Genomic DNA, 24,362 nt, shown 5'->3' with positions numbered 1-24,362 from the left:
GATATCCCTGCCTTTCTCCCAATAATGTGACTCAAAGTGGTTAACAACATCTTTAAAAAACAATATAGATTAATCTATTTCCTAAAACTTCATTAAATATAGAAGTTATTTAAAAAATAAATGAACAATTTATAAAATCACAGAATCATAGAGTTGGAAGAGACCGCAAGGGCCATCCAGTCCAACCCCTGCCATGCAGGAAATCTCAATCAAAGCATCCCCGGCAGATGGCCATCCAGCCTCTGTAAAACGCTAATTAAAGAGCTTTACACTAACCATTAAAACAACAGCTTAAAAGCCTAACCCAGTCAGTTTCTAAAAGCCTGACAGCATAAAAAAATATAACTTGGTGACAGAAGGTGAGCAAGGATGGAGCCATTCCGGCTTTCCTAGGGAGGGAGTCCCAAAGTCTGGGAGCAGCCACTGAGAATGCCCTCTCTCTTTTTTCCACCAAAGGTGCCAGGGAAGATGGTGGGACAGAAAGGAGGATCTCTCAGAAAGATGGCATCTGCCATCTAAAATGCAGACCTTGCCTTCCTGAAGGTTTTCTAGATCTGTGCTTCTCAGCACAGCCTATCTGTTGTGGGAAGCCAGCTATGACCCCTAGCACTAAATTTGTGCCCACTGGGTACAATTGTTTCTTTCCTGGAAACTCACCAGGGACTGGCAGCCAGCATGGCTCAGGGGCTGGCACTAATCCAGGGACCACCACTTTGAGCAACGGTGCTCTAGACCTCTCGGTTTTTATACGGTGCCATACCTGAACCCGCAAGGCCTCTTTTAAAATCCGACAACCTCAGCCATTTACCCAAGAGGATGGCAGCCAAAACTGTTTTTGCTGCTCTGTGTTTTTCAGTTCCTTAATCACTCTCAGACATTCTTGTGACGAACTGCATTCTCATGAGGTTTCACTGCCTAGCATGCAGTTCTCCTCACACTACCTCCACTCTCTCTTATTCTCTTTCTCTCTCTCTCTCACACACACACACACTGGCTGGCATCCTGTTAGCAACACAGGCATGCATAAGTGGTGGAAATGAAGCTGTACATGCAGTAATGTTATGCATTGCAGCTGCACACTGCTCACTGTGCACTGAAGTTCCATACTGAGCACTGTGACTGTGCACTGCACATTGAGGCTTCACAATGAAGTAGCCCATTGCACATCATGGTTGCATGTTGCAGTTGCACATTTTGAAATGAGGTTGCTGATTATTACTGTTGCATACCAAGTACCTTGACTGTGCTTTGCATGCTGTGGTTTCACACGGTGCACTACAACTGCTCATTACACATTACAGTTGTGTGTTCCACATCAGGACTATCATTGATGTGTTGCACAATGTTGCTATTCTGCACGGGGATTGCATATGGCTGATGGAACATAATTCTGCATGCAGATATGTACACTATGATGAGGTAATGTTGGGTTATTGGAAGATAGGAACAGGATTCAAAAGAACTTTGATAAACTAGACAATGAGCTGAAATTAATAAAATGAAATCCAATAGGGACAAATGCAACATTCTATATTTAGGCCACAAAGACCAAAAGCACAGGTATAAGATGGGGGATACATAGCTTAGCTGTAAAAGAGATGCTGGTATTATTGTGGATCATACATTGAACATGAACCAGCAGTGTGATGCTGCAGCAAAGAAGGCAAATACTATTTTAGCCAGCATTATTGGAGGCGCTTTACAGATCGCCCAAAAAGGGTGGTCTGCCACCGCTGCTGGTTGCTGCATCCGGAAACTGCAGCGGACAACCAGCGTGATTCCTGGACGCAACAAAAAAGAAGCTGCAAAATGCAGCTTCTTCTTGTGGTGTGGAAATGGCACCGCAAGTCGGCAATTACGCACTCACAGAGTCATTTCCGCCGCACAATGTGCGGACACTAGGCATCTGCAACGTCAAAATGGCGGTGCCCATGTATGCGCTGCCATTTTGTATGCGCTGAGCGCGTACTAGGATTAGGGGCATCCGGAAAGGATGCCCCCTTTCTAACCCTAGTATGTGCACAGCATGTACTTTTTGCCCATTTGTAACGGGCCATAGTTTCCAAGTCAAGGGAAGCAAAAGCATCAATATATCCTGCACTGGTCAGGCTTCAACTGGAGTACTGTTCTGGACACCTTATTTTAAGAAGGATATAGAAAAGCTCTGTAATTCTATGATTACACAGCCTTTATTGAGCTTGGAAAGGTTCCATTTTTGGACTATAGCTCCCAGAATCTCCCAGTCACCTCAAAACCTCACGGGGGAGAACAGAGCAAGCAAGGGGATGCACAGTCATGGTTGCGGCCCCCAAGCTCTGGAACTCGCTTCCCGGTGAACTCCGCTCTGCCACCTCGCTGGACCAATTTAAAAAGGGGTTGAAAACACACCTGTTCCAGCAAGCATACCCCTAATAATACCCCTGAAGTACTCCCTTCTCCCCTCCCAGTAGCATTATAGAGCTAGCTGGAGAGTTTTTGTATTGCTGTATTTGTGATTTGATTGTGATGTTTTTATCTTATGAATGTTTATTGTTAATTTTTAATATGCTGTTAACCGCCTTGATCACTGGAAAGGCGGTATATAAATAAAATTTTATTATTATTATTATATTATTTCGATATATATAATCATGCATCTGCAGTCTCCCATGTCAGTGAGGCCAGTGAATCCATTCTGGGGTTTAATCCACAATTTCCAAGGAGTGATTTGGGATGCTGGGCCTCTGTAAGAGACAATCCAATTGCCAGAGTTTGAATTTACAGACTTTCCAGAGAGACAGAATTTCCACAGTTTTGGGAAGAACAAGAAGTGGAGGGGAAATCAAAGCACTAATCAAGGTTTCTGAACAGGCTTTTGTCTCCCTTTCCCCTTTTAAATAAAGGAATAACCATTCCTTTCATATTTGTGCATCTCAGCTGGCCTCAGTAAGAGCTTTCAGACTCCTCACTGCACTGTGTGCCTGATAAAATTATTACAGCTATCCTGAGAGCAAAAGAGTGAAAGTGAGCAAAGTAGCAAAGTGGGGTATTCTGTTTTGTAAGCCAGAATGGCCTCCGTAAGAAATGCCTTTTCAACATGTGTTCCCTGCACTCCACCAACAAAGGCAAAACAGCCATTGATCAATCCCACATGAAGGAGATACTGAGAGAACAGAAGGCGATTCATCTCATACAAGTGGCCTCGGAGGCAACTAGACATTTTCTCGGTCCATGCAACAGCACAGTGGCACAGTGCAGTAATTTAGCACTTGTGTGATGGCAGGTCTTGAAAGACATCCTGTTTTGTCACAACTACACATCCTTTACTGTGTGTATGGGAAGGGCAGAGAGATCACATGCATTGCATTTACTTTCCAATGAAGAATCCCAAATCAAAGCGTGCCATGGACAAATACACCAGGGAAGAGGACCGTCACGTGTTAGGACAAGCAGGCATCTCCTGCTTATAGTTTTATGCTAGAGTTTGTTACTGTTGTGTGCCTTCAGGATGGTTCTGACATGGCAACCCTAAAGCAAACCTAAAGCTTTTCTTGGCAAGATTTGTTCAGAAAGGTTTGCCATTGCCTTCCCTTGAGGCTGAGAGAGTGTGACTTGTCCAAGGTCACCCAGTGGAGTTCCACAACCAAGCTGGGAATCAAACCCTGGTCTCCAGAGTCATAGTCCAACACTCAAATTACTATGTCATACTAGATTGCCTTAAATGTGCAAACCTACTGCTATCTCTTTTGCCCTAGGGGAAAAATAACTGAGGCAGGATACAGACCGCCCAAAAAGGGCGGTCTCCCACCATCCTGGTTTGCTCCGCTAGAGAGCCACAGTGGAAAACTGCGTGGCTCCGTCGTGGAACAAAAAGAACCCGCAAAAAGCATGTTCTTCTTCTGGTGCCTTTGTGATGCTGCAAGGCGCCAATGGTGCACTTGCAGCATCACAAAGGAGCCCGGATGTGCAGACACTATGCGTCCGTCGCGTCAAAATGGCGGCATCCGTGTGTACAGGGCGCCGCCATTTTTACGCCCCCATCACATGCTGGGGTGAGGCTGGTATGGATGCTACGTCCTTGACCAATCCCTAGCATGTGACGTGGGCAGCGCAAAGGCCCATTTAAATCAGGCCTGAGATACCCTAAGCTTTATTTTGTAGGATGGAGCTTATGACAGTTAAAGTGGTGTCAAACTGCATTATTTCTACAGTATGGCAGCAGCCCAAGTTGAATACCTTAGGGCTTAAGATATTCAACTTGGGCTGCTGCCACACTGTGGAAATAATGCAGTTTGACACCACTTTAACTGTCATAAGCTCCATCCTACAGAATCCTGGGATTTGTAGTTTGGTGAGGGCCCAGCACTCTTTGGCAGAGACACCTGAAGACCTTGTAAAGCTGAAGATCCCAGGATTCCATAAGACAGAGCTACAGCACTTAAAGTGGTGTCAAACTGCATTACTTCTAGAGTGTAGGTGCACTCCAGGAAAAATTAATTTCTGGACTACAACTTCCTGAAGTTGCCAGCATGCACCACCTACACCTCAAGATACGTTATTTCACTAGATACGTCTCAGAAAGCGCTGCGTCATTCCTGCAACTTGCACTGACGACACCCGCTGCCTTCTGTGAGGGGATACAAATTCTCACAACGTTTTGCTCTATGCAATGATAATTTTATTTATATCCTGCCATTCTCCTAACATGTGATCCAAGATGGTTTGTGACTCCAATTAAAAGAAACTAGAGCGCAAAACCAAGCATAATTCTGCAAACAATTTTAAAACTACAAAATAAATTGTCCTCTTAAGAACTTTCCCTAGAAGCCAGGATGAATAAACTGAGGCAGTATCGTGAAACGGCATGACTCACTTGAAAAGACAATAATGCTTAGAAAGGTAGAAGGCAGAAAGAAAAGAGGAAGACCACATTCCAGCTGGATAGACTCAACTGAGGAAGCTGTGGCTGCCTTGAATCTGCAAGAACTCAACAGGGTTGTTGAAGATATGGTGACTTGGAGGTCTCTCATTCATAGGGTCTCCTTAAGTCAAAGTTGACTGTACAGCAATTAAGAACAACAATTAAAAACAGCATAGAATCACAGCATCCTGAAGTTGGAAGACACCTCAAGGGCAATCCAGTACAACCAGATTTTGCCATGCAGGAACACATGGTCAAAACATTAGGAAGAATTTCCTGATGGTAAGAACTGTGTGACAGTGGAATACACTGCTTTGGAAAGTAGTGGAGTCTCCTTCTTTGGAGGTTTTTAACAGAGGCTGGATGGCCATCTGACCAGGGTGCTTTGATAATGTATTCCTGCATGTGAAGAGTTGGACTGGATGACCCTTGGAGTCTCTTCAAATTCTATGATCATGACAGTCCCTATGGTAACACCTCCCTGGATAATCAAAATATGCAGACAGGTATGTTGCCTGTTGTTATTTTTAAAATTCTTGCAGATTTTACTTGCTCCTACTGCGAGCAAGTTTTTGTTTATTTGTTTGTTTTGGTAAAGCTAACAGGTCTTGACTATGCAAGATCAAGCCACTCCAGAATATTTCAGATTAAAACAGGGACAGCTCATACACAATTGATAAGGGAAATCCATTTTCCCTTCCAGCTGTTTTGGGGACTGCAGGGAGGAGGGACAGTGGAAGCCAAAGGAATGGAGTGGTGGATGGTATCATAATTCCTGATCATATAAAAAAGGTCCTGGGCTTTTGACCCCGTGAGTCTACTGCACCGCTGCAACTGGTATAAGACAGTTTCTGCCAGGAGCTGAACGAAGCACCAGTGTTCCTTGGAAGGGGTGTGTGTATTTTAAGAGGAAGGGCGAGAGCTGTCACAAGCAGCTTGCCAAATACCTGCAGTTGTAGCACCTCAGGCTGCGTTCCTGTCATGTCTGATTAGCTTAAGCCAGCCTAGCAATTTGGGTAAGTTAAAAATAGAGGCAGCTGCAGAGGAGGCAGGTGAGAGACAAGAGTTGGCTCAGGGACCAAAAGAAGGTGCCAACTCTGGATTATTATTTTTTTCTGAATGAAGAGATGAGCCATAACACTACTCTATGTGTTTGGACTCTATGTAACACAAATATGGATTGACAATCCATTGCAATCAATTTCAGAATACTTTCATGTGTTGCAGGTTTAAGAATTCTTAGTGGGTTTTCCCACAAAGGTGAGCATGTGTGTGACACATTTTCATTTTGTCTCTTTGGGTTCTTGCTCCTTCCTTGTTCTTTTAGTGCAGTGATTTCTAAACTTTGGTCCTCTAGATGTTTTGGACTTCAGCTTGCAGAGTTCCTGACTGTTGGCTAAGTCGACAGGGACATATGGGAAATGAATTTCATAACATGTGGAGGACCAAAGTTTGGAACCCAGTGCTTTAGTGTTTCCCTCTTCACTGTACTGGAATGAGTGACACCTAGCTTGACAGCTGCATGTGTGGAGAGAGATCGAGGAGTCTTAATAGGCCATGTCTGAATCATGAGCCAAAAATATGATGCAGCGGCCAAAACAGCCAATGCCATTCTAGGCTGCATCAACAGGAGAACAGTGTCCAGGTGGAAGGAGGTACTAGTGCCACTCTGGTCAGACCTCATCTGGACTACTGCATTCAGTTCTAGGCCAGATGAAGAATGTGTGAAAGAGATGGGGATGCTTAGCCTAAAGGAGATAAAGAGAGAGAGGCAATATTATTAACTCTATAAGAATGATTTAGATGTTGGAATAGATGACACACTTATCAAATGTGCATATGACACTGATTTAGGAGAAGTACCTCTGTGTCAAATCAGTGTCAGATTTGCATGTGACACTGATTTAGGAGGAATCTGTATCCCAGAGGACAGGATTAAAGTTCAAAAAGACCTTGACAGAGTGGAGAGCTGGGCCAAAACTTGCAAAAGGAACTGCAACATGAAAAATAGCAAGGTATTACATTTAGGTAGCAAAAATGAAATGCACACACACAAGATGGTGACACCTGGCTTGTGAAAAGGATCTAGGAGTCTTAGTAGATGACAAGCTAAATATGAGTCAACAGTGTGATGTGGTTGCCAAAGAAAGGTCAATGCATCAGTGTTCACATCATGGAAAGGTGTAGTCCCATCTGATTCTGCTTTGGTCAGACCTCACTGGGAATATGGCACCATAGTTCAAGAATAATATGGACAAGCTGGAGTCTGTCTAGAGGAGGGGGGGATGAAGTTGGTCAAAGGTCTGGAAACCAAGGCGGGGTACATACCTCCGCTTTGCGGCGCTCTGCCGCCACCGCCAGTAGGTCTGCGGGGGAGCCGGAGCCTTCACACGGCCCGACTCCCGCGCGGACCGAAAAAGAAGCTCCAAAATGGAGCGTGGTACCAGGGGCGCGCTCGCTACATCACAAGCGACGCGTACGGACGCTCAGCGTCCGATACGCAAAGATGGCGCCGGCCATGTAGAAGGGCCGGCGCCATCTTGTACGGACGGAGTCCGTACTAGGCCCAGGGGCGTCTAAAAGAGACGCTCCTTTTTTTAAAATGGGACGTCCTCCGGACGTCCCAAATGGCGGTGCAGAAAGCACCCAAGTCTTACAAGGAACAAGGGAGGGAGCTGTCTATGCTTAGCCTGGAGAAGAGAGGGCTTAGAGGTGACATAACAGCCACTCCGAAATATTCAGATGCTATGAAGAAGTTTGAGAAAGCTTGTCTTTTGCAGCTCTAGACACTAAATTTTGAATCAATGATTCAAATGACAAGAAACATAATTCCACCTAAATATTAGTAAGCACTTCTTTACTTATTGCAGCCCTTCCAACTCTATATGATACTAGGATTATATGATCTGTCTTCAAAGATTAGAGGAACTGCCATGTGGAGGATGATGTGAGTTTGTTTTCTGCTGTTCCAGGGGACAGAAAGTGGAAACAATGGGTTTGAGATACAACACAGGACATTCTGATTAAATATTAAGAAGGATTCAGAGACATAGCTGTTTGAGTCTGGACTATCAGTATCCCAAGTGATCCTGTAGTACCTGGGAGACTGGGTGAAAGAAGTTGTAGCATAAACTTTCACAGATTTGGTCTATTTCCTGAGATGCATAGAAAGCTTATGCTACAACTTTGTTGCACAGTTCGTCTGAAAGGTGCTACAAAATACCTTTGCATTGAGAAGAAATTTCTGATGGCAAAAATTATTCAACAATTGTAGATTCCTTGCAGCTGCACAGGGTTGCACTAGATGACCCTTGGCATCCCTTCCAACCCACTAATCGTATTATCTGTGCAGAAGTGTCACAGCCTAGAATCTCCTAACCCAAAAGGAACCCCCAAAGAGTAAATTTTACAAGCTCCGTCTATACTCCTCATTGCTTTTTGCCCAGGATCAGAAGTGTGTTTGAATGCCAAAATGTCCCCAAACGCCACACAATTCCTACTTGTTTTAAAATGGCTCTGATAAACAGAGGCCTGTCAGCTTAAACTACCAGGCAAAGTAAAGCCAGTGAGAGGGTAGAAAAAAAAGTTGTGTCATTTGATGCATTTCTAGCAATTCATACCCAAGGGTGTGTGTGTAGAAGAAGAAGAAAAGTGCTGGAGTCAGGGAAAATTCTTTTCAACCATCTGCTTCTCATTTCCACAAAGAAATCTTTGATTCCCTCACACAGAGAACAGGCCAGGCAGCCAAACTCTCCCCCTTAGCGCTGTGCAAAATTCTCGGCAAATGCAACTTCACTCCAAAAATTCCTACTATCGGGCCACAAAAGAAGAAAACTGCGAGTTTAAATGCTCCTCAGGCCATCCTGATGATATTTCTGCAGCCCTACTTTGCAGAACTATTCAGGGAAAACAGCCAAAATCAAAAAATGGGCAACATGTCAACCCAAGCCTTCAACTGGGCTCCCAAAAATGGCCCTTCAAGCCCAGAGTGGCTTCATCCTGTTCAAAGGAGGATGACGCCAATAAGTCTCCTTCCACCCTACAAGCAGCGACAGAGGATTTTGGCCAAGAAAATACATTCCCTTTTTAATATTCTTTTTCTAGGAGTGGGTCTAGAAGGGAAAAAAGAAGAATTTCTTAAGCAGAAATGTGGACCAACTAAGGTGTATAACAGGAGGCTTATCCACCCTATTGTCACCTATCGATAATTCTTAGGAAGCAGGGTAAACATGGAAAGAAAAGGGCTATGAATTTTATTTATTTAAACTTCTATATCCTGCCAGAAATCACTTCCTGGTTTGATTTATTTGATTTTTGGCATAGCTATTTTTTTGATGTTAAAATTGAGGGAGTCATGGAATTTAGTGGGGTCTTGTGTACATGTCTTCACGTTGCCGACTCAAGATTTGAAGCAAGATTATAGATGACAAGTAATTAACAGAAATAAGGTTCTGAACTAGGGCTCTTTGTAGTGGCATCACTTGGGGTTGTGGACCGCACTACGTCACACGACTGCTCCTCAGACATCAGTTTTAGCATAAATGGGCTGCCACATTTGCCTGTGTCCCTTTAAAATGCTTTATGATATGTTGGGAATGGGGCTAAGCCCAGTGGGAGAAAAAAGGAGAGCCTCCAGGATATTTTTGATTAAAATTGCAAATTGCAAAAAAATATTTATTTTTTTAAAAAAGTTTTTCTTTAAAAACATCACATTTTGTCAAATCTTCACTATGTATGTAAATACATTTAGGTTGTGCATATGATACTGTAATTTGAAGGTATGTTTTTAATTTTGCTAGTAGTTTACGTCATACCTATTACCATGATGTTCAGTGATATAGGGGAATTACAATTTACGAGTAAATTAGTGCAAAAAACATTCTGTAGCATGTGGTATGGGAGGTGGTCAATGGGGGGGAGTGACACCATGAGTGACCGCACCGCATAATGCCAACTCTAGTGATGCCACTGGTTCTTGGATTCCACAGCTATTTCTGGGCCCTAGTTCCCATCAGTCCCAGTCACAGCGGGCAATGGTCTGAAATAACGAGAACTAGAGTACAACAATATCTGAATGGCAACCCAGCCTGAAACAATGCAGAGATAGCAACTCATGCATGTAATATAACACCAATGGATAGCTCTGCTTCAAAAGAGACAAACCTCAATGAAGCCAAAATCCATCAGTGATACCATCAGGTATCACTGATGGATTTTTGTTTGCATTTGTTAAATGGCCAACACAGCTACGGCTGCATGTTTTCTCCATGAAACCAGTACTGTAACAAAGAGAAGTTGATGGTTTCTTGAAAAACTGTGCTGGATGGGAGATTCTGAGATTTCTACTCCAAAAATGTAACCTTTTCCAAGCTCTGATGGGGTAAGGAGCATATGGCTCTTTAGCTGTTGGACTGCAATCCCCAATAGAGTTGGCTTAACTGGACAGTGCTGAAGGATCATGGAAGCTGCAGTAACATCTGGAGAGTCATACATCACCCAGAACTGGTATATAACTTGCAACATCCCAGTTTAATTGAGCTACTGAGCCTCTCAGGGGAAGAAGATGTCTGGGATCTTGATAATGTATCTTTTAAATCTGGTTATAAAGAGGATTGGGCCCAAGAGGCTACTATATAAAGAACCCCTGCAAATTGGCTTTGTGGTCCAGCTGCGTTAAGAGAAAGGTTGCCCTTTTTTATGGAATGACTTGTAGCTTCCGCTTTATGCATACACTCATGGAAGAAGGAGAAGGAAAACAAAGAACGTGTTATTTTTAACTCCAGTGCTCCAAGACCAGCCTCAACATTAAGACACCTGGACGGCAGACGCATGACGTTCACTGCAAGAATGAGTAAAATGAAACACGCTGGAGCAAAAAATAGTAAAAATAATAACTTGCACACAAATCAGAAGGGGGTCCAAATAGGGTAGCGACTAACCAGGCAAGAGAAACCTGGTATCAAAGAAAGACAGTGAAAAGGTGAGCCCTGAAGGAGGAGGAAAAGTGAACAAGGCAAACACCAGGGATAGGGATTATAAAGAAAGGGACTGAAAATATGCCAATACATTTGTATTAATCTGCAATATAACAACACTTGGGGCACACTTTACAAAATAGATGTGTCCGAGTACTTCAGTTCTTTAACAAAAAATCTGGTACCAAAGGGAGAAATAACGCAGAAAGAACAGAGATAAGTTTGTACACTACCCTAAAGAAAAATAGTTCAACAGGTTTCAGAAAACTTTTCATGCAAAACTAACAACATGCATATATGAAATGAAACACCTGGGTCAGGTAAGCCTTGAGTAAAGGAACAAAAACATTTTGAACCTAGAGACATCCTGAAAGCTATATCCAAAATGCATCAAGGGATGATTTCCTCCCTATCACTTGCCTCAAGTTTTATAAATGATCTCCATTTCTGTAGCCAAAGTTATATACTTTGTGTTCCCCCTTTCTCTCTGTTTTGCTCTTCATATAGGCATAGTAAGGGCCTCTCAGGGCAACTACTGTTTGCTTTGCCTGTTGTAGGCAGGTACACACATCTATAGTTGGATCAGCAGAATAACATCTCATTCTTTCCTAGTTCAAGCTTTGTTGCACTGTTTACTGCAGACAGACTGCTGCAATTCAGTACCCAAAGTCTGTATTCCTAGCCTTTCTACGCCACCCTCCCAATGGTGATATTATTTAAAAACATCCAGCTAGACAGAGGATGAGAAGGGGGGCTGGGCATGCATAAAAAGACTTTATAGAAAAGAGCTTGTTTGTCAGAGGTTTCGTTAACTGAGGCATACCTGTATACTGTATAACTGCGGTTAACACACACCAAAAAGGATACAGGTTAACTCTCCCTTATTCGGGATTCTGAAATCCAAAATACTCCAAAAATAAAAACTTTTTTTCATGGGTGGATGAGATAGTGATACCTTTGCTTTCAATGTACACAAACTTTGCTTCATGCACAGAATTATTTAAAATATTGTATAAAATATGTGTCAAAGGTGTATACGAAACATAAATTAATTTTGTGTTTAGGCTTTGGTTCCATCTCCATGCAAGGACCATGATAGATTATATGTGGTGTTGAGAGTGCACCTAATATAGGTATATGACAGCAGACAAATGTAAGACAAATCCTAGCAGATCAGACCAAACGTCTTGGTTAGCATTCCTGCAACATGATGTTTTGCTGGAGAATGACTGAATGTATTGTCCAACATATCTGGAAAGTACCAATCCAGGAAAAGCTGGACTATGTACTCCAGCATCCTGCTTCCTGCAGCAGTCAGCCAAAACTGTAAAAAGCTACTTAATCCCACATCAAAAATACTTATTTTAAGCAAAATCCAAGGAGTACTTCTCAATGTAATTTCTTGTCACAAAATGTAAAGATGGTTACTGGCCACTGTGATTATGCCAATTCTAACTTATTGCAATCCTATGAATGCAAGACCTCCAAGTCACTGTGTTGTCATCTGTTCTGGTCAGGGGCTGAACAGAATTCATGGAAAAGGAACATATTTATTCTATCAATAATTTTATCATCCATGAGAGTTCCATGAAACATTTAGGTCAGAGGCAGTCTATCCCTCAATACCAACTGCTGGGAAACCATGGCAGGGAAGAACCACTGCATTCATCACTTGCTTATGGTCTTCTTGAAGGCAGGATTGGCTATTCTTTTGGTCCAAGTCTGATTCTTCTAACTTTTGGTGCATTACAGAGTGCCCAAAATGGGCGCTCTGCCAGCACCGCCGGTTGCTGCGTCCGGGAACCGCAGTGGTCAAACCATGTGGTTCCCGGAAGCACCAAAAAGAAGCCGCAAAAAGCGGCTTCTTTTTGGGCCCCAGAAGTGGCACTGCAAGTGGCCAATGGCACACTGGCGACGTCACTTCCATTGCAGGACATGTGGACGCTATGCATCCACAATGTCAAGATGGCAGCGCCCGTGTAGAACGGGCGCTGCCGTTTTGTACATCCCCAGGACGTACTAGAGTTAGGGGCATGCGTAAAGCACGCCCTTTCCTAACCCTAGTACATCCTGGGGGCATATTTTATTTCCTAACTTCCTGCTTTGCATTTTCTATGCACAAGATTTGCTCTATTCTGCTTCAACATCACATCTTGACTGAAGCCACTGTTAAGAGAATCTGCAAATCTTCAAACAAGGGGGGTTTCAGTCCTCCTTCTTTCGTGATCTGCCTCTCTTTGTTGTGCAAAGCTCCTTTGATTCATTAATTCCTAATTACCTAATTACAACTCCTCCTCGGTATTAATTCGAGCTCGGGGATCCCACTTCAGCACTTTTGATCCACTGATCTCAAAATGAAAAGCTTGGAACGTGTAATTTAAGAACGTGTGGGTTGCAGCTAATCACCCCGCGAGTCTCTGCGCTGGCAGTCTTGAAGGTACCAGCGAAATATGGTGGAAAAACAGAGCTTTCCTGGGACTGTATCGTGTTCAAAGGCAGGTGAAGTGGATTTCTAGTTTTGTTGTCACTGATTTTCTTCCTGGTTTTGAGAACAAGGGGACATATGTCAATTGACACTTCAACGAGGTTATTCTAAGCAAGATACAATTCAGTGGCTCTGCTCTGCAGTGAAGTCTCCTTTCAGCTTCTAGATCTTTTAGACTTCAGCTCCCATCATCCCCAATGTAGGCCCACGCATGGAGGTAGACAGGCAGGGCCACAAGGCAGCCATTAGAGCAGGGATGGGAATCATGTGGATGATGCTGGACTGCAACTCCCAGCATTAACTGCCATTGGCTATGTTGACTAGGGATGCTGAGGGATGCAGTCCAAGATGATTGGAAAATGTCTAACTCTTCCTCCTGATGTCTGGGGATACAATTCCACAATGCCATACCACTAGCTATGCTGAGTACAACTGATGGGGATTCAAAGTTCAGCAACTGAAGTCCCAAAAGTACCCCAGCCTTGCAGAATTGAATTTTGATTTCCATTTTATATAGAATAGACCTGTTGGAAAAAGTAACTAATGTATATTCCACTGCTAAAATTCAGATTATGGACTAAACGACCTGGGCTGAGATGGATTAACTTTTTAGCTCCAATTTATCTTACCATTACTACTACTGCTATTACTATTATTATTTTAAATCACAAGTTCTTTTCTCCCCAAATATGGAAATGCCTGTGAGCTGTGGGAATATTTTTTTAAATCAAAAACAAATGGAAGCAAAACTCTGTTCATTTCCTAATGTCCACAAGTGCTAAAACACTTGTGCCACACATTACTGTACACTTGGTCTGTAGTCTGGTGAAGAATTAGAGCTCTTGGGGAAAGAATTCTAAGTACCTCTCCCTGAACTGTAAATCCTAGAACTCCACAGAATGGAACCATGGCACATGTTGAGCCTTATCCAGAATTCCCAAGTATTCCAAAAACCAAAACTCTTTTTTGTGGGTGACTGAGAAAGTGACACCTTTGCTTTCCGATGGTTCAGTGTACACAAACCTTGTTTCATGCACCAAATTATTACAAATATTGTATAAAAATACCTTCAAGCTATGTGTATATGAAACATAAATGAGTTTTGTGTTTAAACTGTACATGTATGCAAATACAGGTGTTCCAAAGTCCTCCTCCCCCCCCCGAAATCCCAAACACTTCTGGTCCCAAGCATTTTGGATAAGGGAGACTATAGTTAAAGTGCAATAATTGTGTGATGCAAAAGGACTTGTAGTCTGTAACTTTTCTAAGCTCAACCTCTACAGATGGGAGAAGCAAGGCCCCGCTCTTAAGGAACACCACCCAAAGACTTTCCCTCCCTCACCCTTTCCTTGGGACCACCTGAAATATCCCCAAAGAGTCTTGTTTTCTCTTTGTTCTCAGCCCTCTGCCCTTTCTCTGCCATGGAGGCCTCAAGACAAAATGAAATCGGAAAACATTTCTCCTCTGCCTTGGTTGCAAGCTGTTCTGATTTATTTTCTTAAGGGGAAGCTGGGCTTCTCATTACCACATGCAATACACATACAAAAAACATTTTGCTCTCTCCATGGAAAAAAAGCCAGCCTGATCCCTGGGGATTACAGAGGAATCTGGTTAAGGACTTCCAGTTTGCAGAGGCCCTTAACTGCAGACGCATGAGTGCCAAAAGTTGTGCTTTTCTGCTTCCTGTTTCAGGTTAAATTTAGGAGTCTTGATTCTCCACGATTTAAAATAGGTGTAGCGAAGAGCAGCAGCATACACCATGTTGGGTGTAATTAAGCAAAGCTTAGGAAAGTTCATGTTTTTGTATAACAACACCCAGAATCCTCCAGCTTAGCCATTTCCAAGCTCTGAATCCCAATGGCCAGGGGCAAGTGAGAAAATTTGGGAAGCTGAAGTCTATTTTTCCAAGGGATATGGATGGAGGCTCATAGAGATTTTGGAAAGCTGGGGAATTCTGTTTGACCCTCATTGTTTCTAGAATGCAACATTTCCAATTGCAGACCTGTACTCTTTTTGCTGACCAGAACGCTGTTCCTATCCATGTTAATTGTCAATCAACTCATTTTTGCTCGTATGTGGCTGATTCCCCTGAGCTCACACTGATCTGAAGTTATACATTTTTTGCTGTAATCAGTTAAATGGTCCCTCTTAGACATGACAAGCACCTGATGTGTCCATGCTTCTTTTGGGAGCCCCTCCCCCCAATAAAAGGCAATAATGCTTGGTAAAAGGTACAAGACTGTATGAGAAAGAGAAAGACCGGATTGCTGGTGGATGCACTCCATTAAGGAAGCCAGAGATGCCCTGTGTTTGCAAGACCTTAGCAGGGCTGTCAATAATAGAGTGACTTGGAGTTCTCCTATTCAAAGGGTTGCCATAAGTTGAAGTCAACTTGACAGCAACTAACAACAGTAAAGGAACCTATGCCAACCCTTTCTGTGTGATTTCTGCCACTGGTTCCAAATGTTTTGTTAAAGTAGTAATGCCCAAGAACACCTATACTTTGTTAGAATTCAGTGCCATAGCTTCCAACTTTATGATTCTATTATTCTAAATGATAATGAAATGTGATGCCAGGGGAGAATTTTAGGGATACTATGGTCTGTCAAAAAGACAGGGCCTGGCATTGAATTAAGGCTGAACTCTGATTAGGAGCCCGAATGAGTACACTAAAGCTATCACATTTTGCACATGACTTGCTGATAAAGACAATGCTCAGTACATTAGAAGGCAGTAGGAAAAAAGGAAGACAGTATTACAGAAGGATTGATTCAATCAAGGAAGACACAGTTGCCCACATGTTGAAAGATCTGAGCAGGGCTGTTGATACCTAAGGCTCTTCAAAGACACTCATGCATTACTGAATTTCAATTCAAGGTGCTGGTGTTGACCTACAAAGCCCTAAATAACTTAGAATCATGGAATCATAGAGTTGGAAGAGACCCCTATCCAGTCCAACCTCATTCTGCCATGTCAGCAGACACTATCAAAGCATCTTTGACAAATGGCTATCCAGCCTCTGTTTAAAAACCTCCAAAGAAGGAAACCTCTCCACTCTTTAAGGCGGCAAAGTCTTCCACTGTCAAACAGCTCTTACTGTCTGGAATTTCTCTCTACGGTTTAGGTGGAATATCTTCTCCTGTAGTTTGAATCCATTGCTCTGTGTCCTGGTATCTGGAGCAGCAGAAACAAGCTTGCTCCACCCTCAATATGACATCCCTTCAAATATTTACATTTGGAACCAGGGCATCTCAAAGAGCCCTTCCCATATGATCTTGTCAGAAATGTGGTATCTCCAGAGCAGACCCTGTTGTATGTCCCAACACCTTGTGAAAGTTCAGGTTACATGAGGTTAGTAGGTTACACATAATGGGGCTTTCTCTAAGAGCAGCACCTTGACTATGGAACTCCCTGTCCAAGGAAGTTAGCTTGGCTCAACTCTTTAAGCTTTTGGCAGGCAGCCAAAACAGTACCAATCCACCTAGTACTGTATTCAATCTTTGAAACTGGTGCTTTAACTGTTTCAAAATCAGTCTAGGATTCATTTTTTTAATTAAAATTTTATCAATACATTCCAAAACAAAACTTGACAACAAACAACACACCAAATCAACAATAGATTCAGGCAGTAACCCAGGTAAGGCCCTGAAAGTTATAGATAAAAGGTGTGTTCAGGGATCCTGAAAGACATCTTTCCATAAAAATTTAGCTAAAATTGGGGGATGTCTAGAGACTAAATCCTGCTGGATATATTCAATAAATGGGTGCCAAATCTTATGAAAGGTCAATCCAGAGTGTAAGCCTCTTGCTCCGTTGTTATTATCTGCCATTTTCTCCATCAACCACAAGTCCCAAAGTCTAGTCCACCATCCTGCAATATTCAACTTCCCGGTTTTCCAGTTCTTGGCTATCTCAAGCCTGGCAACAGCCAGAAGCAAACTAACAAGTTCTTTATGCTGCAGGGCTTTATTTTCATTCATAAAAATGGAGAACAGGAGCAGGAGAGGGGATAATTGTATACTTTGTTTAGCGATCTTGGAGATTAGTTGTAAAATTTCCATCCAGGACTCATGAACTAGGGGACAATCCAGCCACATATGTACAAAGGTTCCCCTACCTTCACCACCCCTCCAGCATTTTGGATTAGCATTGGTAGACATATGAGCCAATTTGACTGGGGTGAGGCACCATTGATGGGCCAACTTGATAGTATTCTCTTTAATGGCAATGAACCTAATTTTAAATGGTAATTGAGTCCATATATTTTCCCAGGTCTTATTATCAACTGAAAGGGAAAGTTCTGTTTCCCATCCTGCCTTATGAAGCGTTGGGCTTCCAAATGTTTCTTATAGCAGACAATTATATATGCATGCTATTTGGCCTTTAGAATATACAGCCGGAGAGATGCACGTTTTCAAAAAAAATAAGTGGGTGAGGATATTCCTGTAACTGAAGCGGTTTCTTTAAGAATAATTGTATCTGTATTATTTGATATCAGTTCTGATGACCAGGGCCCAGAGTACCCATTAGCTGCTCTATTGTGATAGTTGTTCCATAAAGGAATCATTGAAATAAATAAAATAAATTATTTGTCTCAAGTCATGCAGTGGGTTTCCATGGCTGAGTAGCGATTCAAACTCTGGTCTCCTGAAGTTCTGGTCCAACACTCAAATTACTATGCCATGCTGGACACAGAATCCAACTGCAGGAGAAAGATAGGATATAAATACACATGCCATGCTGAACCAACTGCACTGAGGGTGCATCAATAATGTAGAAATAATGCAGTTTGATGTCACTTTTAAGTGCTGCAGCTCTCTCCTATTGAATCCTGAGATGTGTAGTTTTACAAGATCTTTAGCCTTCCCTGCAAAGAGCACTAGTGCCTCACAAAACGACAAATCCCAGGAATTTGTTGGATGGAGCAATGGCAGTTAAAGTGGTGCCAAACTGAATTATTTCTACAGTGTAGATTCACCCTGGGTCAAGCCAATAATCTATAGGTGTTATGCAGGCACATGTGAAGATAAGCCACTGCAGCATGGAATCAAAAGAGACTTTAAAAGACAGAGTGCAAAGAGAAATTGATCAATAATGAGAGTACCATAGGTTAGCAGGGCTGTGCCAATGAACATTCACCCTGTCCTACAAACACAGAAGACGCAAACAGAAAGTATTACAGACTTCATGTCTGAAGAATAATAACACCACAAGACTGGCATTTTTGAAATACCTTGAAGCAATAGCAGCTGTGTCCTCTGATCTGCCACCCTGCAGAGGTGGACTACAGTGCCCATTATCCCCAGCCAGCAATGGTGAAGTTGGCGGGAATCAAAGAGCAACACATCTGGAGGGCCTCAAGTCAGGAAACGCTGCAAAGTATTTATAAAGGGGGAGGGAGAGAGGGAAGAAGACACACACATGCGTACGAATGCATGCACAAAGATTCAACACAGACATCTGGGTTGTAAATGTCAGTGACCGAAAGGGGAAAAAAATTAAAATAAAAGAGCAGAGAAAATCTGCTGCAGAGGAATTTGGCTCTGAGTTCCCGGGAATGTTCTTTAGAAAAAAAATCTTTCTGAAGGAGATTGTCCAAAGCAAGGAGTCTGCACTACACTTTCAAACTCAAAATGTTTGCAGTTCACTTCTCTGACCCAGCAAAAACAAAAATGGCAACTGCAAAATAACACCATACTAACTGGTCAGGCCTGGTCAGGAATTGGATGGGAGACACTAGGGGACAGAACATCAGAGTTCTAGGAAAGAATCTGGCCTGAAACTCTGCACAGACATGGCTGCCAGTCAGAGTTGACAGTTCTGGTCTAGAATGATGGACCATCTGATTTAACATGAGGCAGCTTCTCATGTTTTTCCTTGTCAGCTCAATGTGTGACACTTGTCTCAGGCTTTGTCAGGTATCATCTTCAAACACAGAGATACCTGGGTTTTATCTCCTGCGAGCACCATGCATTTTTGAATTTATTTATTTATTGAATTTATACCCCACCTTACTGTATGGGATATCCCTTATTTAAGTATCACAAAGTATGTGCCATATGAGCATTAAAGAGGATGCCCTAAATCCTGTATTGTTCAGGTTTACCAGCAGTTTAGGGATTCCCAAAAGATCTGGTGCCTCCCAGGAGTACCAAAGTCTCATTGGAGATTTGAGATGGACCTTATATAGGCTTGCCTCACATATTCTGACCAGTTATAATGTGTCTTATTGCTACGTTGAACACTTGGCAAACCTAAGCATGTGCCCATCTCTGCCCTAGGTCAAACAAGCCTGCCTCTATCTCCAAACCACACAGATTAAGAGGATCCACTTGTTTTCTGCTGCTCCAGAGAACAAGACCCGGAACAATGGATGCAAGCTACAGGAAAAGCAATACTACCTTAAGAACTTCCTGACAGTAAGGGCTGTTCGACAGTGGAACACACTCCCTTGGAGTGCGGTAGAGTCTCCATCCTTGGAGGTCTTTAAACAGACGCTGGATGGCCATCTGTCAGGTATGCTTTGATTGTGAGTTCCTGTATGGCAGGGGGCTGGACTGGATGGCTTTTGTGGTCTCTTCCAACTCTACGATTCTATGATCTATCTGTGGAGCCAGTGGGATGTAGTGGCTTGAGTGATGGACTATGAGCCTGAAGACCAAGGTTTTATTCCTACCTCGGCCATGAAACCCACTGGGTAACCTGGGTAAGACACACTCTCAGCCTCAGGGGAAGGCAATGGCAAATCTCCTTTGAACAAATTTGCCAAGAAGAACCCATGGTATGTTTGCCTTAGGGTCGCCACAAATTGGAAACAACTTGAAGGCACACAACAACATCCATCCATCCATCCATCCATCCATCCATCCATCCATCCATCCATCCATAGTATTGGCATAGAAAGTACATTTTTATACTGCTTATCAGTGCACTTGAGCAGTTTACAGTTGTCCCGAACAAGCTGGGTACTAATTTTAGCAACCTATGGAAGGATGCAACTCTGAGCCTCTGGCTGGTATTGAATTCACAACCTTGTGGTTTGTGAGTGAGTGGCTGCAGTACAGGCATTTATCTACTGCACCACCATGGAAACACATTAAAGCACTTTTTAAAAGCTCCTAAAATCTGTCTAAAAACAATACGAAGAATCCAGCCCTGCTGAAACTTCTATATATACATCAACTGAAATATGTTTTTGAATACAAAAAGCAATTGCCATTCTTGGCAACCTCCAGGAGTAGCGATTCTCCTCTAAAACAAGATGCAGCTCCTAACCGCAAAGGAAGACAATACATGGTAAAAACTTGGTTTCATGTGCAAAGGTATTGTGAATATTGTGTATAAAATTACCCTTAGAATATGTGTATAAGATGTATACAAAACATAAATGACTTTCTTGTTTAGAGTCATCTCCAAGGGATTTCAGTTTGTATACAGAAATATTCCAAAATCCAAAAAAATAAAAAATGAACATCTAAAACATTGCTGGTCCCAAGCATTTTGGATAAGGAAGACACAACCTATCTTTTTACTTTTTGTATGATAGAAATTTTAAAGCTGTATCGGTTTGAGCCTTGAGCCCCAGGTGGGTAAAAAGATGGGATGCTGTTGCTGCTGCTATTCTGTGCTTTATCCATCTCCAAAGAGCAGAGCAGACCAAACTCCACCCTATATGTGTCCATGCCACCTGGGGATGATGGGAGATGCAGTCCAACTGAACAATGCAGTGGCACAGAGGAAAGATGTTTTCACAGAATGGCCTGTCTCTGGTGGAGAGAATGAAATGACCGCTGAAAGCAGAGAAACGTCCTAAGAGGGGATTTTTAAAATTGCTGCTGTAGGGCCCATTCCTAGATTAGTTGAGCTTTTCTGATTGAATCATGTTGCATAAAAACACATTGAGCAAGATGTGCCCTCTCATAGCCATGCTTTGAGGTATGGGGACAGTTATGTGGCCAATGCAATTAATTCAGAACCCTTTGCCAGCTTGCAAACATGGTTGACCTTGCCCCCAAAAGAAAGAGAAAAATTAAATCATATGACTCCAATTTCTCAGGAGACAATGTTTGCTGGAAAAGTTTTGACTTAGCTCCAGCTGGCCCAGGAGGGGGAGAATCACTCTTAAACCAATTTCATACAGTTGCTTGGACAACAAGCTATAAACATGCTATGACTGATTTATAATGGTTTGCTTTGTTTTTCCCCAAAGGCAGTATGACTTTTAGAAGTGCTGGACAGCCACCAAAACAAACAAACAAACAAACAAACAAACAAACAAACAAACAAAACAAAACAACCCACAGTCACAGACCTGGAAGGGACTCCAAAGGCCACCTAGTCCAATCATCACTATGCAGGATTCCTTTGCTAAAGTAGCCCTGATGGGTGGGCATCCAAAGTGTTTAAAAACCTCCAAAGAAAAGAGAGTCCACCACCCTGAAAGTTCTTCTCTTCCACTGTTGCAACAGCTCTCACCATTAGACACTTCATCCTAAAAAGTTTTGTCTTTGGAATCCAATGATTCAGGCCCTATCCTGTGCAGGAGCAGAAAATGACAGGTTGTTCCCCATATCCATAAGGAATACTTGCCAGGACTTATTGATTATAAATGACACCACAGGTAATACGAAACCAACAACATAAAATTGTGCCGGAGGACTTAAAAATGCCTAGAGGGAATGCCTCTCTGGGCACCTAGAGGTCTGCCACAGTAACTCTTTAGTGAACTTCTGCCAGAAGTTGACTACACAATCATGCAGAAGGACCACTAGATGTCTAAAAAGACTCTCCAGCTGCCAAGAGAGATCTTTATCCTCCCAACCATTGCTAAGTGAAACTGGGAAAACAGGGGCCAACCTGTACCTCACTTCAACACAGGGCAGCAGAAAAGCAACATAGGGATGAGAGAGCCTGAAAACCAAGCACCCTTTGCAAAAAAAGCCAAGCTTGCTCCATCCTCAACATAACACCCCTTCAAATATTTAAACAGGGCTATCATATCACCCCTTAACCTTCTCTTCCCCAGGCCAAACATATCCAGCTACCTAAGCTGCTCCTTATAATGCATGGTTTCCAGAACTTTCACCACTTTGGTCACCCTCCTCTGACACATTCCAGTTGATGCAGCTTAGAATCGCATTGGCTTTTTAAGCTGCCGCATCACACTGTTAACTCATGTTCAGCTTGTGGGCTACTAGGGCTCTCAGATACCTTTTGCATGTACTATCATTAAACCAGGCACCATTCATCCTATATCTGTGCATTTAATTTTTTTTCTGCCTTACGTTTCTCCCTGTTGAAATTCATTTTGTTAGATTTGGCCCAGCTCTCCAAGCTGTGGAGCTGTAGAGTTGTTGGTCAAAAGGGAACATTTCCAGGGCCCTTAATATTTTATAAGTAGAAACAAATAGCAAGACTTTGTTCTGCTTCCATGCTTTGCATCATGGCCAGTGAAAAGGAGGGGATGGGGAGACTTGGGAGAGCAATGGCAATGCATCCAACATGTATACTTGGAAGCTTAACAGCAGGGAAAGAGACATGTGATGGAGCTCACAATGTCGCTTTTGGCTGCTTCCAACACCACCCCTCTTCAAAGTAATCAACATCCACAAAGAAATCCAACCCCATCTGTACTTTTTCCAGCCTTTTTCCTACTTTCCCTTGGGAAACAGGGCCATCTTCAACAACTTTCCCTAATTCAGCTTTAGACTTCAGAAAAGGAATGGTACAATTCAGGCTTTCAATCAAATTTCCTAAACCTAGTGCCTTCCAGAGGGGTGGGCCAATAGCCTCCATCACCCACAGTCAGCAGGGATTGTATCTGTGGGTAATGGGTGTTGCTGTCCAACATCTCCAGAGACTGCTAGATTGGGGAAGACTGCATTAATTCCATCTCCTCCTCTTCATTTTCTTTAATGAAAGAGGAGCCCTGCTGGATCAGGCCAAAGGTCTATTTAGTACAGCATCTTGCTTCACACAGCAGTCTACTTCTACACCTCTAAGAAAACTACAGACAAAAATAATAATGATACCTTGCAGGGAAAAAATAATAAGGATACCCCACTTGGTTGCCTGAAGGGAGCTCTGTGCTCACTGTAGGAGACTAGTCAAATGGCAGTGTTCGTGCCTGGGATAAATCACCTGTGTTAAAGGCAAACACACTGACTTAACTTCATGAAAGTAACCTTGTTAGACCCTGAGTGCATCAATTCCACAAACCAGCTTCCTGTGGAGGCCAGTCAGGCATTTCTAGAAAGTTCAGAGCAGAGCTTAAAACCAACAGCATTTCTGGGTGGGCTCTTAAGAATTACATGTGGTCTTTGGTATCCACTGGGGTTTGGTTCCTAGACCTCCCATGGATACCAAAATCTGTGGTTGCTGAAGTCCCATTAAATAAAATGGCATAGTTAAATGGTTCCTCTTGTATAAAATCAAGGTTTTCTATTTGGAATTTAGATATCTGTATATTGTTTTGTGCCTTCAATTCTTTTCTGACTTATAGCAACCCTAATGGGGTTTTCTTGGCAAGATTTGTTCAGAGGTGGTTTGCCTTTGCCTTCCTCCGTAGCTGAGAGAGTGTGACTTGCTCAAGGTCACCCGGTTGGTTTCATGCCCAAGCTGGGAATCTAACCCTGGTTTCCAGAGTCACAGTCCAACACTCAAACCTCTAAGCCACACTGGAGCTTACCTCCTCCCCTCTCTATATACAAATATTTTTAAGTCATGGATCGTAGAATCTGTGGATAAAGAATCCAAGAATATGGAGGGCTGACTGTAGTATTCAATGGCATCTGGCCTCCAGCCACAGATATTTCATTTGATTATGATGACTGATTGGCATCATTACATCCTCCTTCCTTTCTATCGATTCAGTCAAGCTCCAAGTGGCAAGTCTAGTGGCCAATTTTTTTGGCTTCAAGATCCCTCCAAGGCAGCTCTCCAAGCTGAGAGCTCCCATGTCAGTAAGGCAGTAAATCCACCTCAGGTTTTCACCAAGGCTTTA

At 42.8% G+C, this 24,362-nt stretch overlaps 1 protein-coding gene across 5 annotated transcripts in view; it reads right to left on the bottom strand.

The window, feature by feature from the left end:
* FRMD6 (FERM domain containing 6) overlaps positions 1-24,362 on the bottom strand; it is a 95,057-nt gene that overhangs the window by 40,905 nt on the left and 29,790 nt on the right. The window contains exon 2 of one of the 5 annotated variants that reach the window (XM_042468832.1): positions 18,594-18,732. The exons of 3 other annotated variants lie outside the window; for them this stretch is intronic. The gene's annotated coding sequence lies outside the window, so the exon portion shown is untranslated. Of the gene's footprint in view, positions 1-13,153; positions 13,175-18,593; positions 18,733-24,362 lie in introns of those variants that run through there. One more of the 5 variants, XM_042468860.1, reaches the window with a different exon arrangement.

Source organism: Sceloporus undulatus, chromosome 1 (assembly GCF_019175285.1).
Source record: "Sceloporus undulatus isolate JIND9_A2432 ecotype Alabama chromosome 1, SceUnd_v1.1, whole genome shotgun sequence".
In the NCBI taxonomy this organism is placed as follows: domain Eukaryota; kingdom Metazoa; phylum Chordata; class Lepidosauria; order Squamata; family Phrynosomatidae; genus Sceloporus; species Sceloporus undulatus.
This window is presented reverse-complemented; position numbering and strand designations above follow the sequence as displayed.